Source organism: Stylophora pistillata, chromosome 11, assembly GCF_964205215.1.
Source record: "Stylophora pistillata chromosome 11, jaStyPist1.2, whole genome shotgun sequence".
NCBI classification, from domain to species: Eukaryota; Metazoa; Cnidaria; class Anthozoa; order Scleractinia; family Pocilloporidae; genus Stylophora; species Stylophora pistillata.
Genome location: NC_142529.1, coordinates 12,004,617 through 12,022,116, shown reverse-complemented (window position 1 = coordinate 12,022,116; position 17,500 = coordinate 12,004,617). Strand labels below are relative to the sequence as shown.

The 17,500-nt window shown below is 41.1% G+C and overlaps 1 long non-coding RNA gene and 1 pseudogene across 4 annotated transcripts in view; one reads left to right on the top strand and one right to left on the bottom strand.

Moving 5' to 3' along the window:
- The window catches only part of LOC148720078 (uncharacterized), a 6,137-nt pseudogene extending 758 nt beyond the window's left edge, over positions 1-5,379 (top strand).
- Positions 1-17,500, bottom strand: part of LOC111331656 (uncharacterized) — a 77,028-nt gene that overhangs the window by 18,137 nt on the left and 41,391 nt on the right. The window lies entirely within an intron of this gene.

Genomic DNA, 17,500 nt, shown 5'->3' with positions numbered 1-17,500 from the left:
AACACAAATTGTAAGTTACATAACCGTTTATCATTTCGACTAAGAATATTGTAGATAATAATGTATCCCGAAATTATTTAATTTCAGTTGACTATGACGTAACCATGGATGTAACGAGCCGTGTCTTACATTAGCACAAATAAAATCTGACAACGTTGATCCCTGGGCTAATCTTCAGAATAAGTAGCCCCTTCAATCATAGGAGCGAATCATATGAAGTAGTCTAGCTTTCGGCCTTGCGGGTCGCGTGATGGAGTTTTGGGTGGCCAGCCATCTTGTAGTGTTGTTGTTCACCAGTGTAATAAATAATTGCAGTTTTGCAGACACTGTCTATCCGCCTGTCGTTACAGGTTCAATAAAGCCTGTCTTGTAGGAGGAATCTATTGATAAACTGGATGGCAACACAACTAACTTCTTCAAAAACGTGAGGTTACAGGTCTCAGAATCATTATGATAGTTAACTTAACACTCCAAAGACTTAAGCCCTGAACTATCAGCTGCATTAGGAAGACCACTGGCTGCTTTTTATGATATTATGGCTTCAAGGATGGTAACAGTTCGGTGTGAAGTCATAGGCATACAGCAAGCCATGAACAAAATTTCATGTGTTTCATGCTTTAAAAGAACTTATCCCCTATGCAGATAACATATTGGGAGATTACTAGTCATGTGGTGTTTCCCAGCTGCTAGAAAATTATGTCATAACTTGGAATCTCTGCATAATGGTCACTACTAAAAATAACAAAAAGCTTTGGTTCACTTTGCTACACCAACAGCTTCAACACCATTGAGCTGTGTTGGATCCAACTTATGAAATAAAGGCAGCAATGACACCAAATGATATTAAGCTCAATTTCCAAAGACAACAGAAAAACTGATATCCAATATGATGGCATTGAGTGTGAACTCTTCTTAGAAGAAATTACTAACATTGTGAACTTTGATTTCTTATATTAAAAAAAAATTGAAAATAAAAAGAACCAGGACATTCAATTTAAACATTACTTTGTTAACATTTTCTAATGTTACTTTCATTCCTAGTACAATGATTTTTTATACCAAATTATTAATTTTCTTGATGAGCATTTAGTACTTTACACTTCAACTGTAAGTTAAAATTTTTGTACAATAGACAACTGTGTCCAAGTTCAATTTTTTTAAAGATACCATTTTCAAACCAACAGAGTTGTAACCCTGTTGACATTTTCCATTGTTACTGTTAATCCTGATATAATAATTGTATACAGCATATATCCTTGATGAACATTTAGTATGTTGTTTTAAGTGTTAGTTTAAGTTGGTACAATAAATAAATAATGGGTATGTATCCAAACAGAGAGATTATTATCCAACATAATGGCATTAAGTTTACATCTTAGAAATTTTGGTTTCTAAACAAAAACTAGTAATTGTTAACAAGAGGCTCGGGTCATTCAATTTAGACATTACTTGTACCTTTGTCTATACTTTCCCATGTTAGTGTTATTCTTAATCCAAGCAATGTCACCTTTACCAGTTTGTGTATGCCTATCTCCAAATCCATCATCACCATTTCTCCCCTCACTTCCAGCCAGCCCAGTGAATATAAGCCCAATTCGCAGTCTGCTGGTAATGCAACCTCTGCTTATCAACTCTCTTATATTAATGCACAAGAGAGCTGTTTCCCTTAGTCTGTTGGATGTCATTAAGGCAACCCAAACTTCAACACCCAACACCAAACAGCCTACCATGCAGGACAAATTCACGAGTGGATAGACACATTAATTGTTGTATATTGCAGCACCAGGGAGACTCGTGCACCACATGCAGTTCAGGCAACAGTAACTGCCCAACTTATTGCTAATACAGCCTTTACTGCAATTGTGGCATGTATATCTTCTCCAGCAGAGAAGGATCAAGCAGTTGATCTAACACTTAGCAGAATACAGCCCTTTAGCTGAGGAAGGCCATAAAATTTGTGGAGTCGGTAACAAGAAGCTGCCAACTCCAGTAAAAATAAATTGAGAAGATGAGAGAACTTAACAATAACGTGAATTTCACAAAACTAATCTAGAAAAACAGATTCAGTGTTGCATTGAAATTTCCTATCATATTATAGAGTCATTTTGCAAAAATTATAAAACACTTTCTTTAGAGAAGGAAAACATAACTTAGCCAAAGCAGGAAAGTAAGAGAAGGTGACAAAACCACTGCATTATGGAGATCGGAAAGTCTGAACAAACATTGGGCATCACATATGTAGGTTTAAGTTGAGTTAAATGGTTGTCCTCACTTGTAGTAGAGCCAATGACTGATAGACTTAAAAGTATTAAAAAGAGAAACACTTTAAAATACAGACAAGAGGTGGAACAAAGATTGAATTAACTTTTTCAAATGACAAAGAACCTTTTTAAAGAACAAAAATAACCGCATTTATGTGTCATCAAAATACTTAATAACAATTAATTCTCTCAAACCAATTCCCTTTTAGGTGACCCAAGAATAAACGATTCAAGTGGTAAGCTGTCTCCCATTTTTACCATTTGCTTAATAGTCAACAAGAAAAAACATTGAACAATATTGAGAAATCAACCCAAAGTTTTCATCAAGTTTGTATTTCTCAAACTAATAACTTTCCTTTCACCTGAATTTAAGTAGCATGTTATCATACACTGTTAATAAAATACCTGGCAAGTTCCGTGCTATACACATAAATTTAATTTAATTTAATTTAACTTAACAAAATTTATATAACGTAACTCCACTAACTTACCAAAGCGCTTCTAAATGTACATTACCCTAGATTGATGCAGTACCCGTCTTGAAATCAAACATAACTAGGAAAATGTTATTAAACAACTTGAATTTCCCATATGAATCCACCGTAACCTCTCACAGACTGATATAGCACAATTGATATAGCACAGACTGATATAGCACAATTTGTGAGAGGTTACGGTGGATTCATATGGGAAATTCAAGTTGTTTAATAACATTTTCCTAGTTATGTTTGATTTCAAGACGGGTACTGCATCAATCTAGGGTAGTGTACATTTATAAGCGCTTTGGTAAATTAGTGGAGTTACGTTATATAAATTTTGTTAAATTAAATTAAATTGTGCTATATCAGTCCACTGAAAAAATTGACACAGTATTATCAACTATTATTGTTCACAACTTGTTTAGACACAATGATACATGTAAGTTAACTCTAAAGATTAGACATGTAAGAACAAATGTTCTTAAAATATTATAATACTGGTAGTTATTTTCATAGAGTTGTGGGAATATGGAACTCCCTTGCTCTTTCCATCTGTGAGGCAGCAAGTCATCATCAGAGTCAAGTGAATAGTTGTTTTCAGTAGAATATTCTTAGTCCAGTTTGTGTAAAATGATCGATCAGTTTTGCCGTGATGTTACTGGCTGTAAGACTCAAATGGTGTAAGTCAGTCATGATTAGTCTGTTTCGATCCATAGGTAAAGTTAGGTCGTTCTGTTCAGTTTGTTTGTAATGTTAATGTCATGAATGAGTTGTTTGTAAGGATCCGGTAGTAGTTGACACCTGTTCAGGGGAGTCTGTTCTAAGTTAGCAAACCAGCTTTCCAGAGTCCGTCATTGAAAGTAGTTTGGGTTGTAGATCAGGCTTTGCGAGAGTCCCAGTCAATACTGAGGTTTCATAAGTCGATGATGTTCAGCAATATGATAGTCGACATCACCTTTCCTTGTGGCCTGTCTGTGTTCAGTCAGTCTTGTTGTAAGGTTTCTGCCACTCTATTGGATGTAGGAGGCTTAGCAGTGGGAGCAATTTATCTTATAAATCGCTCCCTGTCTGTTCCTCAGTTTGTCCTTGTCCTTAATGTTGGTTAGTAACTGACGTAGTGTGGTGATGGGTGGCAATGCCGATATTGAAGGGTTGTAAGATGCCCAACATGTTCTGACACATACCTTTAATGTACGGTATGGTTGCTGTAGTCATAGGAGTTGTGGTGTCGTTTGTTTCGGTAGTAGTAGGTCAGTGAGTATTTTGTCAGATGAAGTTGTCGTTGCACCTGTTCTTTGACAAAACACGGTAAAGATATTTGTTCTCGTCGGATAAGCTGTCTGTTGTGTTGCATGCTAATTACGTGTGTTGTGTTAGAGTTCTGATAGTCATGGCTTTGTGTGATGCAGGGTTGTAGGATGACTCATCTAGTAATCTGTTGGTGCATGTCAGTTTCCTGTCAACTGTCATCTGTAGTGAGCTGTTGTCACAGTTTACCAGACAGTCTAGAAAAGAAAGTTTGCCATTTTCTTCGACTTCTCTGGTAAACTGTATCTCGGTGTTTTGTCCGCTAAGGTGGTGGTGGCGGAATGAGTCGATTTTGTTGTGTCATAAGGCGGTGAATGTGTTGTCAACATCGTGTAACCAAAGCGGTATCGTTTGTGGGTAAGTCGATGGGCCCTTTCGACCTGCCTACAAGCGATACCGCTTTGGTTACGCTACATTGACGACACAGTCACCGCTGTACGACACGACAAAATTGACGCATTCCACCACCACCTTAACGGACAACACCCTGACATACATTTGACCAGAAAATTGAAAGAAAATGGCAAACTTCCTTCTCTAGACTGTCTGGTAAGCCGTGACGACAACTCAGTACATACGACAGTTTACAGGAAACCGACACACACCAACAGACTGCTAGATGATTCATCCTACAACGCTATATAACAGAATGCCACAATTATCAGAAGTCTACCACGACATGCGCAACTAGGATGCAACATCACAAGCAGCTAATCTCATGAGAACAAATGCCTTTACCGTGTTTTTTCAAAGAACGACTACAACGACGACTGCATTTAACTAAACACTAATCGACCTACTACTACTACCAAACAAACGACACTGCAACTCCTACGACTACAGCAACCATACCGTACATAAAAGGCATGTCTGAGAAAATCTTGTGCATCTTACAACCCTTCAACATCTGTGTCACCCACAAACCCACCACCCCACAACATCAGTCACTAACCAACATTAAAGACAAGGATGAACTGAAGAACAGACAGGAAGCAATTTATAAGATCGATTGCCCCGACTGCCAAGCCTCCTACATTGGAGAGACTGGCAGAAACCTTGAAACAAGACTGACTGAACACAGACAGGCCACAACGAAAGGTGCTGTCAACAATCACGTTGCTGAACATCATTGACTTTCGAACCTCAATATTGACTGGGACTCTGCGCAATGCCTAACCTACAGCACTAACTACTTTCAATGACCGACTCTAGAAAGCTGGTTTACTAACTTAGAACAGACTCCCTTAAACAGCTTTCAACTACTACCAGCTCCATAAAAACGACTCATTTATGACATTAACATTACAAATGAACTGAACAGAACAACTTAACTTTACTGATGGATCGAAACAGACCAATCATGACCGACTTACATCACTTGAGTATTACAGCCAATAACACCACAACAAAACTGAACAATCATTTCACACAAACTGGACTAAGAAAATTCTACTGACAACAACTATTCACTTGACTCTGATGATGACTTCTGCACAGATTGTCGAAATGTCAGTCACCACCATGCCACCGATGGATCGAAACAGACCAATCACAACCAACCTACGCCACTTGACTCTCACAGCCAATAACATCAAGGCAAAACTGACCAATCATTTCACATTAACTGGACAAAGAACATTCTACTGACAAAAATATTCACTTGACTCTGGTGATGACTTCCACACAGGTTGTCGAAACGTCAGTCACCATCACTGATGACAATCCTTCTTAAGATTACACTACACTTTTACAGAAATAATATGATCATCTAAAGACTTGCATACTACCCTCTCGAGGAGTTTCCCTAGAGCACTAAGCAAAGATATTAGTTGAAAATTGTTACGGTCCAGTCTATTCCTTTTATTAAAGATAGGTATAACTGAAGATTCTTTCCACTGCTGGGGGAACTTGCAACAATCCTTACTCTTTTAAAGACCTCAAACAAGCCTTGGATAAGAGATCCATGAGCCAGTTTAAGATATTTAGGCGAAATTTGATCTGGTCCAAGTAATGTAGTCTATTGCCATGATAGTCCAAAGTCCAAATATTAGCAAGTTTAAACTAAACTGAGGAATCAAATGAATATTTACTGAATGGATATTCTGTACCTTTTTAACAGTATTTCTGTGATTTATAGATATATTTTCATAAACTTGCATTTATATCAATGTACATTTTTTATTGCTCTATTTCTAGTTTCTTCTTTATTTAGGAGACCCTTGATATAGGTAAACCTCTGGGCTTCCTTTTTCTTGACAGTTCTTATTTTAACAGTGCTTGTTCCTTTTTTAAAAATTTATGGTATTCTATACACTACCCTTCTCTTCTTAACCAAAGTGATAGCAACCATGCCAGAGGAGGAAGCAGAAAGTGTCCTTGCCAACAGCTTCTGTAATTCATGGAAAAGCTGGGAGAAATGTTTCTATGGATTTGTTCCTTGAACACAAAAATAATTCTTTAAAGGCAAAGTTGATCTCCTTGGGCCAAATTTCAAAGAAGAGTCTGCCCCAAGAATAGCAAGTTCTATTGGTGTCAGTGATGGTATTTTGACTTATATAGTAGCATGCATAAGGATTGTAAGAAATCAAAAGATGACACCAGACTCAACGCTTTTCTGCACATCCCAGGAAGAGCAGGTTATCACCAAGAGACTCGGGAAAAACGTTGAGAACGTACATCTTCTCAACAAGGAAACCATTTTATATGGAGACATTAACATCAATTTCCTATGCACCATGAAACTTCAGAAACATCCATTCCTAAAAACGCTGCAAATTTGAATATGTCACAACTTGTAATGGAAATTACCCAACCATCGTCCAAAACCTGCCTCTATCACATCTGGAGTAGTCATCCTGCACGGCTAATAAATGTGCGGGTATTATCTACTGGTATGTGAGATCACCTACCAACCATTGTGACAAGAACATACAAGGGCATGCAACAAAACAAAACTGAGCATACGACAATCAACTACCATGACATCTAGAATCTTAATAAAGAACAGTTTATTGCTGCGTTGAAAGAGGCGCCTTGGGATTCTGTGTTTATCTTTCATGATCCTTATGATGTTTTGATGCCTGGTACGATATTTTCGAAGGCCTAGTCGATAGATTCCTTCCTCTTAAACACAAACGAGTGAAGCGTAAGTCTCAACCTAAATGGTTCAGTAACCACATCGTCGACACATTTAAGGAGCACGATAAACTTCTCACTAAAGCCAAGAAAAGCTGTTCCAACAACGACTCGCTTAATTACAGGTGAGCAAAAAATTACGTGACAAATTTAATTAGGGAAAGAAAGCAATCATAATTCATGGAAACTTTGGAATCTGATGAAATGCTTGTCAGGTAACGACGGCCCGGAACACAAACTGCAGCAATTAGTCGACGGGAGTGAAATTGTTACTAACAAGGTGACATTGCGGAGACTTTTAATTGCTTTTTCGTCAACCAGCAGAAAAATCTTACTTCTCAGATCGGTCTTAACAATGTCTTGTCCATTGGAGCCAGGCCCCCTCCTCCACCTCTTCTTTCCCAGGCCCTGGAACATTTAATATTCCACAAATATCGGGGGACAAAGTTGTTAATCTCCTTCTCTCTGTCCCAGTGTACAAAGCTACAGGCAATGACGGAGTGAGTGCCAAACTGCTGAGAATTGCTGCACCTGCTATTGCAGACTCCCTGTCCAAGCTGATCAATTTCTGTATCGAAAAACAAACCTTCCCCACAAAGTGGAAAGTCGGTAAAGTGATTCCCATTTATAAGGGGCAACGAAACCGGGACAATAAGAGAAACTATAGGCCGATAACCGTGCTTCCTACACTTTCAAAGTTACTTGAGAAGCACATTTGTGATCACTTTTGTGACTTCCTTGAGGAAAATGCACTACTAAACAGGTTTCAGTCCGGTTTCCGCAACTTTCACTCCACCGAGACAAATACCATGCAAGCTTGACAATTGTTCACTGGAGCTCAAACTTGCTAATTTTGACATAGAACAGGTTGATAGTCAGAAACTCTTGGGGGTTACTGTTATGAGGATCGAATTATTTTCATTGAATCTGTCACGCAATCCCAGACTTTTCTAGAATTATCTATAATCTGTAATATTCCAGAAACTTCTTTCATGTGACTCAGCAGTTTCCAAAAATAGTGCAACTTGTGATACGCCATAAATAGTAATAGAACATTCTAGATAACTAAAGTAAATGTATAAAACCTGGCTTGTGAGAAGTACAAAAGAGATTTGCCCAAGGGCTTACCCTCGTGGCTTGCTGACTGAACTTTTGGAAGCTATTATATGACGAGGCTATGACCTTTTGACCTTGCGATATCCGGAGAGAAGAAAGAGATGAAAAAGACGATAGCCGAGAAGGGAAGAAGATAAAGAATACAGAGTTCACTATGAAGTCCTCCGGAAGAGTTTGTGTACAAGGAAAGAATGCGATAAATCAAGAAAGCCAAGCGCTGTGGTTTTCAGTCGGCGGATGTTGGAATTGGAAGTTGATCAAGACGACGAACACTTCTACGGCATGAAGGATTGTAAGCCTGCTTTATGAACTGCTTAACTTAATCTTTAACCTAAGTAAATTAGACAATGTAAAACTAATTAAATAATATTTAAAATGGGTAGCTGCTTGTTGTTACATTTTTGTTGCGTGCCATATATCGTACTCGGGAGTCTATTTTCATATATGCTTTGTTAGCGGACATTTGTTGGTCATTCGTGCACGTAACATTACTATTGACAAACACTTAAGCTTTGATGTACACGCATTTAGGAACTGTGCAAGAAGTTGTCCCAGAGACTAGTGGTTCTTAGAAAGATAAGGAGATTCATCCCTATTGAACAGCGCACACTTTACTACAATGCTATGATCAAACAAGTGATGTTGTATGGGTCAACTATCTGGGCAAACTGCTCAGCTGATAACTTAACGAGAATCCTCAAGCTGCAGAAACGTGCTCCCCGAGTACTTTTGGGCGCCGACACAAGATCAAATAGCGTAAATCTTTTTAATAAATTAGGGTGGCTCCCATTTTATGATGAAACTAAAATCAACAAGTGCTCACTAGTCCTTAAGCGCCTTCAAGGACACTGCCCCAACTACATACATGACCTTCTTAAATGCAATGCAGATTTACACACACGCAATGGGTGGTACAGTGCCTTAAACCTTGTCTGCCCCAGATACAATCGTGCATCTGAGGGAGGGAGAACTTTTAGCGTGTCCGCAACTAGGCTCTGGAACTTTCTGCCCATTAACCTTAAGAAAGTAACGTGTGTAACCTCATCTAGAAAGGCTATTTATAGACATTTTTTAACCAGATACAATGACGTTGATCATTTTAGCGTAACTGAAACTTAATTTTATTTACAGTTTTATGCTAATCCAACATTTCATAACCTTCCTCTCGCTCAACCTATCCCAGCTGTATTCTTATTGTAACTATAGTTTTTAGATATTCACTGTAAGAATATTTTTATACGTGTAATATAGTTTTTACTATTGTTAGTCCTATTCATACATACACTTATACTTCCTTTTCTTTACGACATGTATTCTGTTACTTAACTTTGTTTTATAAATTTAGTTTGAGGCCACTAGTTACTCTGTTGAAGCCCTGTCCCGTGTTACCCTCGTTAAATAAAGTTGATTGATTGATTGATCGATCTTTCCTTACCAAAAATAAGTGCAAACATTGTGAATGAAATAGATTAGAGAGACTTGTGAAGATAAATATGGACAAGGCTACGTGAATAGGCTGAAATTTATGAAAATTAGTTGCGGTGAAGTCACTTCATACTAAAAGCAGACAGCATATCACAGTTAAAGTTGTAACAAAAAAATGGATGGTCATCTGTCACTATGTACTAGAGAGGAATAAGTTAGTTAATTTAAGTATCACTTAAAGAACAGAGTAGTAAACTTTGAGGATATGACATGGCTTTGTCACTAAATTAATCAACCAAGAAGCCATACATTGACTTTTATTTGACTATTATTGCAACGCATTGTTTGAAGATCGCAAACACGTTGTAATTTTTCTTTTGTTTCTTGCTATTTTTAAAACAGCACTAACCGTAGTAAAATTTTGCGCACACTACGCTTTGTGTCATTTCGTAATCTCATGTAACCTAGCATGTATTTAAACCTTATTGCTTGTTGTAGTTTGTTCAGTTTTACCCAGTAAGTTTTACTGTATTTTCGTTGTACCGCTTCATGCAGCTTTATCACCTCAGGCAGTGACACCTCAGTATCACAACACATGTAGTTTTCTATTATGTAGTTTTCATCGCTATTTTTGTTGTAGTTATCCTATGTGTATTTTGCTTTATTTATAATGTAATAGGTTTTTCATTTGCTATTTTCTTTGCACTTTTAACCATTTCATTTCGCTTCATTTCGTTTCCTTTCGTTTGATCTATGCCGGCCACTGTCATCAGTTGCTGAAATAAATATTTCAAACTCATGTTGAAAATTGTCCTGGAGTTTTTACGGAGATTTGGTCGCCCGTGGCAGTTATGTTGTTTTCATCAAAGTTTATAGCATAAAAGTGTACATAGTTCTTTTACTCAATTGCAAAAGAATTCCCATTGACCTGAAGGTAGTTAATCCTGAAGCTGAAGTAGTTTGTTTTGTCTCTAACTGAAATAAAAAATGGAAGTCATCCACACTCAAAGATGGAACAGGTTCTGCAACGAGTATGCTTATAAGAAGTAGTCTAGTTTCCCACCTTGCGGGTCAGGCGATGGAATTTTGGGCGGCCAGCCATCTTGTAGTGTTGTTGTTCACCAGTGTAATTAGTTATTGCAGTTTTGGGGACACTGTTTGTCTATCCACCTCTCATTACATGGTGTCAGGAGTTTCCGGAATCCACTGTTGCTTCCATTCCAACAGAGGAAATTCAACAGCGAGAAAATTATACCTTGGTCAACATTGCTGGCCATATTTTATTGATGGTGCTGCAGAAACTCTGAGTGTAATTCACAAAAATACTTTGACTAAACAAGAAGTCCGGTTTGCAAATAACAGTGGATATCTCAGGCTGGTCTTGTGGAACCAGGACACAAGTAAAATAAAATCAGGGTAATGTTACAAAATATTAAATACGTATGATGCACGATCTTCGCAGTAGATAGCGCTATTTAAGCAATAGCAAAAATCAGACCTTAAAAAAATCAGGCCTGTACGGGATTCGAACCACTGACCTCTGCGATACTAGTGTAGTGTAGAGTGCGTGACATGTTTTGTCGAGTTCATGAACCCAAAAGGGTGTCGGGTAAAAGAGAGAAAACGCATGTGCTCGAAGTTTTGGAAATAAATATAACCTTGTGTTTCATTAATCTGGTTGATTTGAGTGTGTAACATTGGCGACCCTGCCAGGACTGGACCGAAGAGGCTTATCATCGACGAAGAACTGCCTTGGGTTGTGAAGGACAAAGTAATTGGCACGCTTGATTGATTCGTCGAGCGCAAGTTGGTTGTGGTCGATTGCTGTCGACGGCGGACTGATCTTGACGTAAAGTGTCGCATTTCTTTTGTGAACAGCTGATTGCACTATTGGTGAGTACGAAAGATTATTTCTTGGAAGTATGATGGACACCGAGAGTCTGCAGATCGAAATTCAGGCCGCGTTGTGTTCCTTGAGCGAGGAAAGGCTTAAAGAAGTTTGTAGTGGGCTGAACATTACTGTACCGCCTGAGAGCAAGGGAAGGTTGGTTTTTATCCGAGCTCTAAATAAATACCTCGAAACGGAAGAATTAGATAATGAGAAGCTCAAAGTGTTGTCGTCATCTCTAAGTATGCAGGGAAAATTTGTACCGGAACAGAAAACGGAACCGCCGAAAGCTTCTGAAGATAGTAAGGCGACCGTCAAAATAGAGCAAAATCCCGCGGTGTCAATTTCAAAATTCAAACGCGACTTCAAGATTTCGGGCCAGATTGGCGACGCGTCGCAGAAGGATCGTTTGAGTTTTTCCTCGCTAGTACATCAAATTGAGAATGGGTTAAAGAACGACTATACAGAGGATGAAATGAAAGAGGCTGTGATAAAAGCGATAAATCCGGCGTTAAGCCTAAGAAGTTATTTGGAGGGTAAGGTAGATTTAACACTGGCCAAATTGAGGAGAATTATGCGTTCTCATTATCAGGAGAGAACAGCAACCGAACTATATCATCAGTTGAGCTCAACTGTCCAACAGCCAAAGGAAAAACCTCAAGAATTCTTGATCCGCCTTCTCGATTTGAAACAGAAGATCTTGTTTGCATCTCAAGAAACTGACTCGGACCTGAAATATGATCCTACCTTAGTACATGGCATGTTTGTCCATAGTTTTTCCCTTGGCCTGCAAAATGAGAATATCAAGATCGAAATGAAGCCCTACTTGGAAAAGAAATTTATAAGCGATGAAGAACTATTCGAGAAATTAAATGTGTGTTTCAGTGACGAACTGGAGTGATCACAGAAATTCGGTTCACAGCTAACCCCCAAGGTAAATACCGTTCAAAAGGGAGGAGACAAGCAGGAGACAAAGAATAATGGGGTGGAGGAAGGTCTCATGAAAGAACTAAGGGAGCTCAAGGCAGAGGTGGCCGCAGTCAAAGAGAGAGTTCGGGCCCCACTCCAGGTTCAAACCCCCCTCACACAACAGCCTATGAGACAACCCCCACGGTGTAGGACCTGCCAACAAAGTGGGAATGGATGGCCGTGCAACCATTGCTTCAGGTGTGGGGCGAGTGGCCATTATGTACGCGAGTGTAATGCCCAATTCAGCCGACGCTCTCCAGCAGAATTCCAGGGAAACGGCCAGAGGTCACGTCCATGGGACAGGGTGTGACCAGGCAAGAAAACCAGTCCCGTTACGTGCAGTGTGGAAAACAAAGCACAGACCATGTACCACTTAACCGCGGCGGAGCCTGTAAGACCAATAGATATTATTCAAAAGAATGTCAAGTAAAATACAGAGCTGTGCATAAACCAGTTTGCATGGCTATACAGGAACTTGAGAAACAGAAAGCAGCCGGAGATGATGGCCATGATTTGAACACGACGTTTCCCTGCCACCTGACGCCAAGGCAGCAGCTCGGACTGACAAAAATCGTGGGACGGAGGTGCGTGGTAAAATGCCTAATGCAGGGAAAGGAAGTGGAGGCATTATGGGATACAGGTTCCCAGGTTTGTGTTGTGTCAAGGAAGTGGCAACAAACTCACTTACCGCAGGAGGTGTTAAGAAATGTTGAAGAGTTGTTGGGAGCAGGAGAAGAGCTGAATTTGGAAGCGATGAATGGGACAAACATTCCATTTGACGGTTGGATTGAGATCGGGTTTAAGTTGGCTGGGGACGATACAACTGCTCATGAGCTGACAGTTCCAGTACTGGTGGGACAAAAGGAACAAGAGTACCCAATCATTGGCTTCAATGTTATAGAAGAAATCCTCGCTCAATATGGTGGAAACCACCAAGCGGCAAGTAACATCATTCAGCAGTCATTCCCTTCAATTCATCATACTCGCATAGGTACCCTGATCAATCTGATCCAGTCAAGAACACAGGATACCGGTACTGCAGCTGTTAAAGTCGGAAAGAGAGATGTTATGCTGCCAAAAGGAGAGGCAACGACAGTTAAGTGTCAAACTCACCTCGGACCAGTTCCAGAGGGGATGCCAGTAATATTTGAGCCCAAGGAAGACAGCGAGCTCCCAGACGGACTGGAATTGGGCGAGGAACTTACTAAAATAACCCCGGGAACCTCTAGTCACGTGGCCGTCGTGGTCCAAAACAATACAGACAGAAACATCTTGTTAAAGCGCAGAACAGAATTGGGCCGGATACACCTGGTAAAGTCAGTTCTACCAATTCCAAACACTCCCGACTCGTACTCTCGAGGAGACGAGGATTCTTACCCTGAAGCTACCTCGCATCCTGGTCAGGAACAAGATGGATGGGAGCCACCAGTTGACTTGAGTCAGCTAGAAGACAATGAACAATTGATCGTCCACGAAATGCTACGGCAAGAAGCTGGAGCCTTTGCAAGAAACGACGATGATGTTGGCTGCGTGGAGAACTTGGTGCTGGATATCCAGTTAAAGGACAATGAGCCAGTACAGAAGAACTATATCTCCATCCCCAAGCCACTCTATGGGGAAGTGAAAGAGTACTTAGAAGACTTAATTAATCGAAATTGGATCTGCAAGTCCCGTTCGGCTTACTCCTCACCCATGGTCTGTGTTCGCAAAAAGGATGGAAGTCTGCGACTTTGTATTGATTATCGAGAATTGAACAAGAAAACATATCCAGAACGACAGCCGATTCCCCGTATACAGGATATCTTAAATGGCCTAGGCGGCAACAGATGGTTTACAGTTCTGGACCAAGGGAAGGCCTACCACCAAGGCTTTATGACAGAAGAAAGCCGCCCCCTGACTGCATTCGTGACCCCCTGGGGATTGTATCAATGGAATAGAATACCGTTCGGGCTAATGAATGCACCGGCGGCATTCCAAAGGTGCATGAATGAATGTCTAGATGGCTTACGTGACAACATCTGTATCCCCTACCTGGATGATGTCTTGGTGTATAGTACAACCTTTGAGCAACACGTTCAGGATGTCCAACAAGTCCTGCGTCGACTGCAGGAACATGGGATAAAGTTAAAGCCATCAAAGTGCAAGCTCTTCCAACGACAAGTTAGATATTTGGGGCGGGTTGTTTCTGGCGATGGCTACTCTCTAGACCCAGAGGACACGGCCGCCGTACACAACTTGGCGAAACAAAAACCAGCAACAGTGGGTGATGTGCGTAAACTGCTGGGGTTCCTGAGTTACTACAGGCAATACATCCAGGATTTCTCACGCATAGCTAAGCCCCTGTACGATCTAATGGCTGGCCCTGATCTATTGGCTAATAATCATAAGGTAACATGGACAGAGGAACATCAGAAGCGGCTTGACATGCTGGTCGACCGACTAACTTCTCCTCCAGTGATGGCATTTCCCGACTTTACGAAGCCATTTGTACTTCACACAGACGCCTCACAAGAGGGACTTGGAGCTGTATTGTATCAAGAACAGGACGGGGAGCTCAGAGTTCTAGGTTATGCCTCTAGGACACTAACTCCAGCAGAGAAAAATTACCACATGCACGCGGGAAAACTGGAGTTCCTTGCCCTCAAATGGGCAGTAACTGAGAAGTTCCGTGATTACTTGTACTACTCCACCTTCTTCACTGTTTACACCGACAACAATCCACTAACTTACATTCTGTCGTCAGCTAAGTTGTCTGCAGTAGGGCACCGGTGGGTGGCAGAACTGGCAGATTTTAATTTTAACATCAAGTATCGGCCTGGCAAATCTAACATTGATGCGGATGTACTATCCCGCCTACCGCTAGATTTCAGTGCATACATGGAAACCTGTATTGCAGAAATGGAAAAGGACGCAATTTGTGCAACAAGTCAAGCAGTGATACATCAGGAAACAGACGCCACACCCTGGGTGGCAGCAGTTTCAGCAAGAGTTGGCATTGCTCACGCAGAACCGGGCGTTACAGATTTGGTTTTTCGCCAACTTACTTTAGAAGAAATATTAAGGGCTCAACGGGAAGACCCCGACATCTCACGAATCCTGGCCTACAAGAAACGGGGATATCCCCCACCAGGAGGAGAGCGGAAAAATGAGACTCGTACAACATCTTGCTACTTGAGAGCATGGAATAAACTCCATATATCAGCGGACGGGATTCTGTGGCGCCAAACTAAGAGTCGATTGCAGCTAGTATTACCCACAAAGTTTAAACAGTTGGTTTACCAAGAGCTTCACATTGAAATGGGTCATCTGGGTGCAGATCGAGTGGTGGACTTAGCGAGATCTAGGTTCTATTGGCCTTACATGCAAGAGGAAATCGAGTATTTCATCGCCAACAAGTGTCACTGCATCCAGCAAAAGAAGCCCCAAACCTCCCCTAGAGCACCAATGGAGAGCATTACGACAACTGCCCCTTTTGAGATGGTGTCTATAGACTTTCTTCATTTGGAGAAAAGCCAACGGGGATTTGAATACATTTTGCTGATAGTAGATCACTTCACAAGGTTTGCACAGGCCTACCCAACCCGAAACAAGACAGCATGAACGGTGGCTGAAAAGATTTACAATGACTTTGTACCACGATTCGGATTCCCAGCCCGTATACACAGTGATCAAGGAGGAGAATTTGAGAACAATCTCTTCCATCAACTACATAAGTTGTCTGGCGTTTCCAAGTCTCGCACCAGCCCCTACCACCCTCAAGGGAATGGGCAAGTGGAGAGGATGAACCGCACGCTATTGTTTATGCTGCGAACACTCCCAGATTTGAAGAAACGAAAGTGGGATGAATCACTCAACAAGATGATCCACGCGTACAATTGCACGAAGCATGAGGCGACAGGATACGCTCCGTATTACTTGTTGTTTGGAAGAACACCCCGCCTGCCCATCGACCTGATTTTCAATTTGAATCAAGAGAGTGCAGAGGGAGATTATAACACTTACGTCCAAAACTGGCAGCATGATATGAAGGAGGCATACCGGATAGCTCAACAGAATGCAAAGAAGACTGCCGAGCGCGGCAAGCAATATTACAACAAGAGAGTCTCAGGTGGCGTTCTTCAGCCAGGCGATCGGGTGCTAGTTAGAAATTTAACAGAGCGCGGTGGCCCCGGAAAATTACGATCCCATTGGGAGTGCGCTATCCACGTTGTGGTTAAACGAATGGGGGCTCAAAGCCCAGTCTACAAAGTGAAGCCCGAGAGTGGAGGTGGCCGCGCAAGAGTACTTCACCGGAATTTACTACTGCCTTGTGATGCTTTGGAAGCAGATGCCCCAAGTCTGGGATTTGGTACACGACCCCCAAAATCAGCAGTAGAGAAACGACTTTTGTTTGTTTCGGGAAATGACCTACAGAATTCGGGGAAAGATGATGATGATTTCGGTAGTGTGGACCTTGTAGAGGAAATACCTACTGAAGTAAGAACTTCAAACTCAGTGTCTCCAGGACGCGATTTGCCTTCAGAGTCAATTGAGGATTCTGCGACTACTGAGGGCACCAATGGGCCATCCAGCGAAATACAACTTGCAAATGAAGGAAGTGCTGACAATGACGGATCAGAGGGAGAGGATATTGCTGAGCAGGACATGTGGACTCGGCCGCAGCGCCAAAGGAGACCGCCGCAGATCTTAACTTACAACTCCCTGGGAAACCCACAGTACCAGTCGGCTGAGCCAGGATTCAGCAGTTCACGCGTTAACGCCATTCAAGCTCCAGCTATCACAGCTATTCCTCCGGGAACACCCCTGTATTTCTGGGTGTGGCCATGCTGTTTCCAACCTGTCTACTACTCGAGGGCTTGAGAGGAGCCTCTTATAAGACTCAAACATTAAAAAAAAAGAAAATCAAAAGCACACAAGGT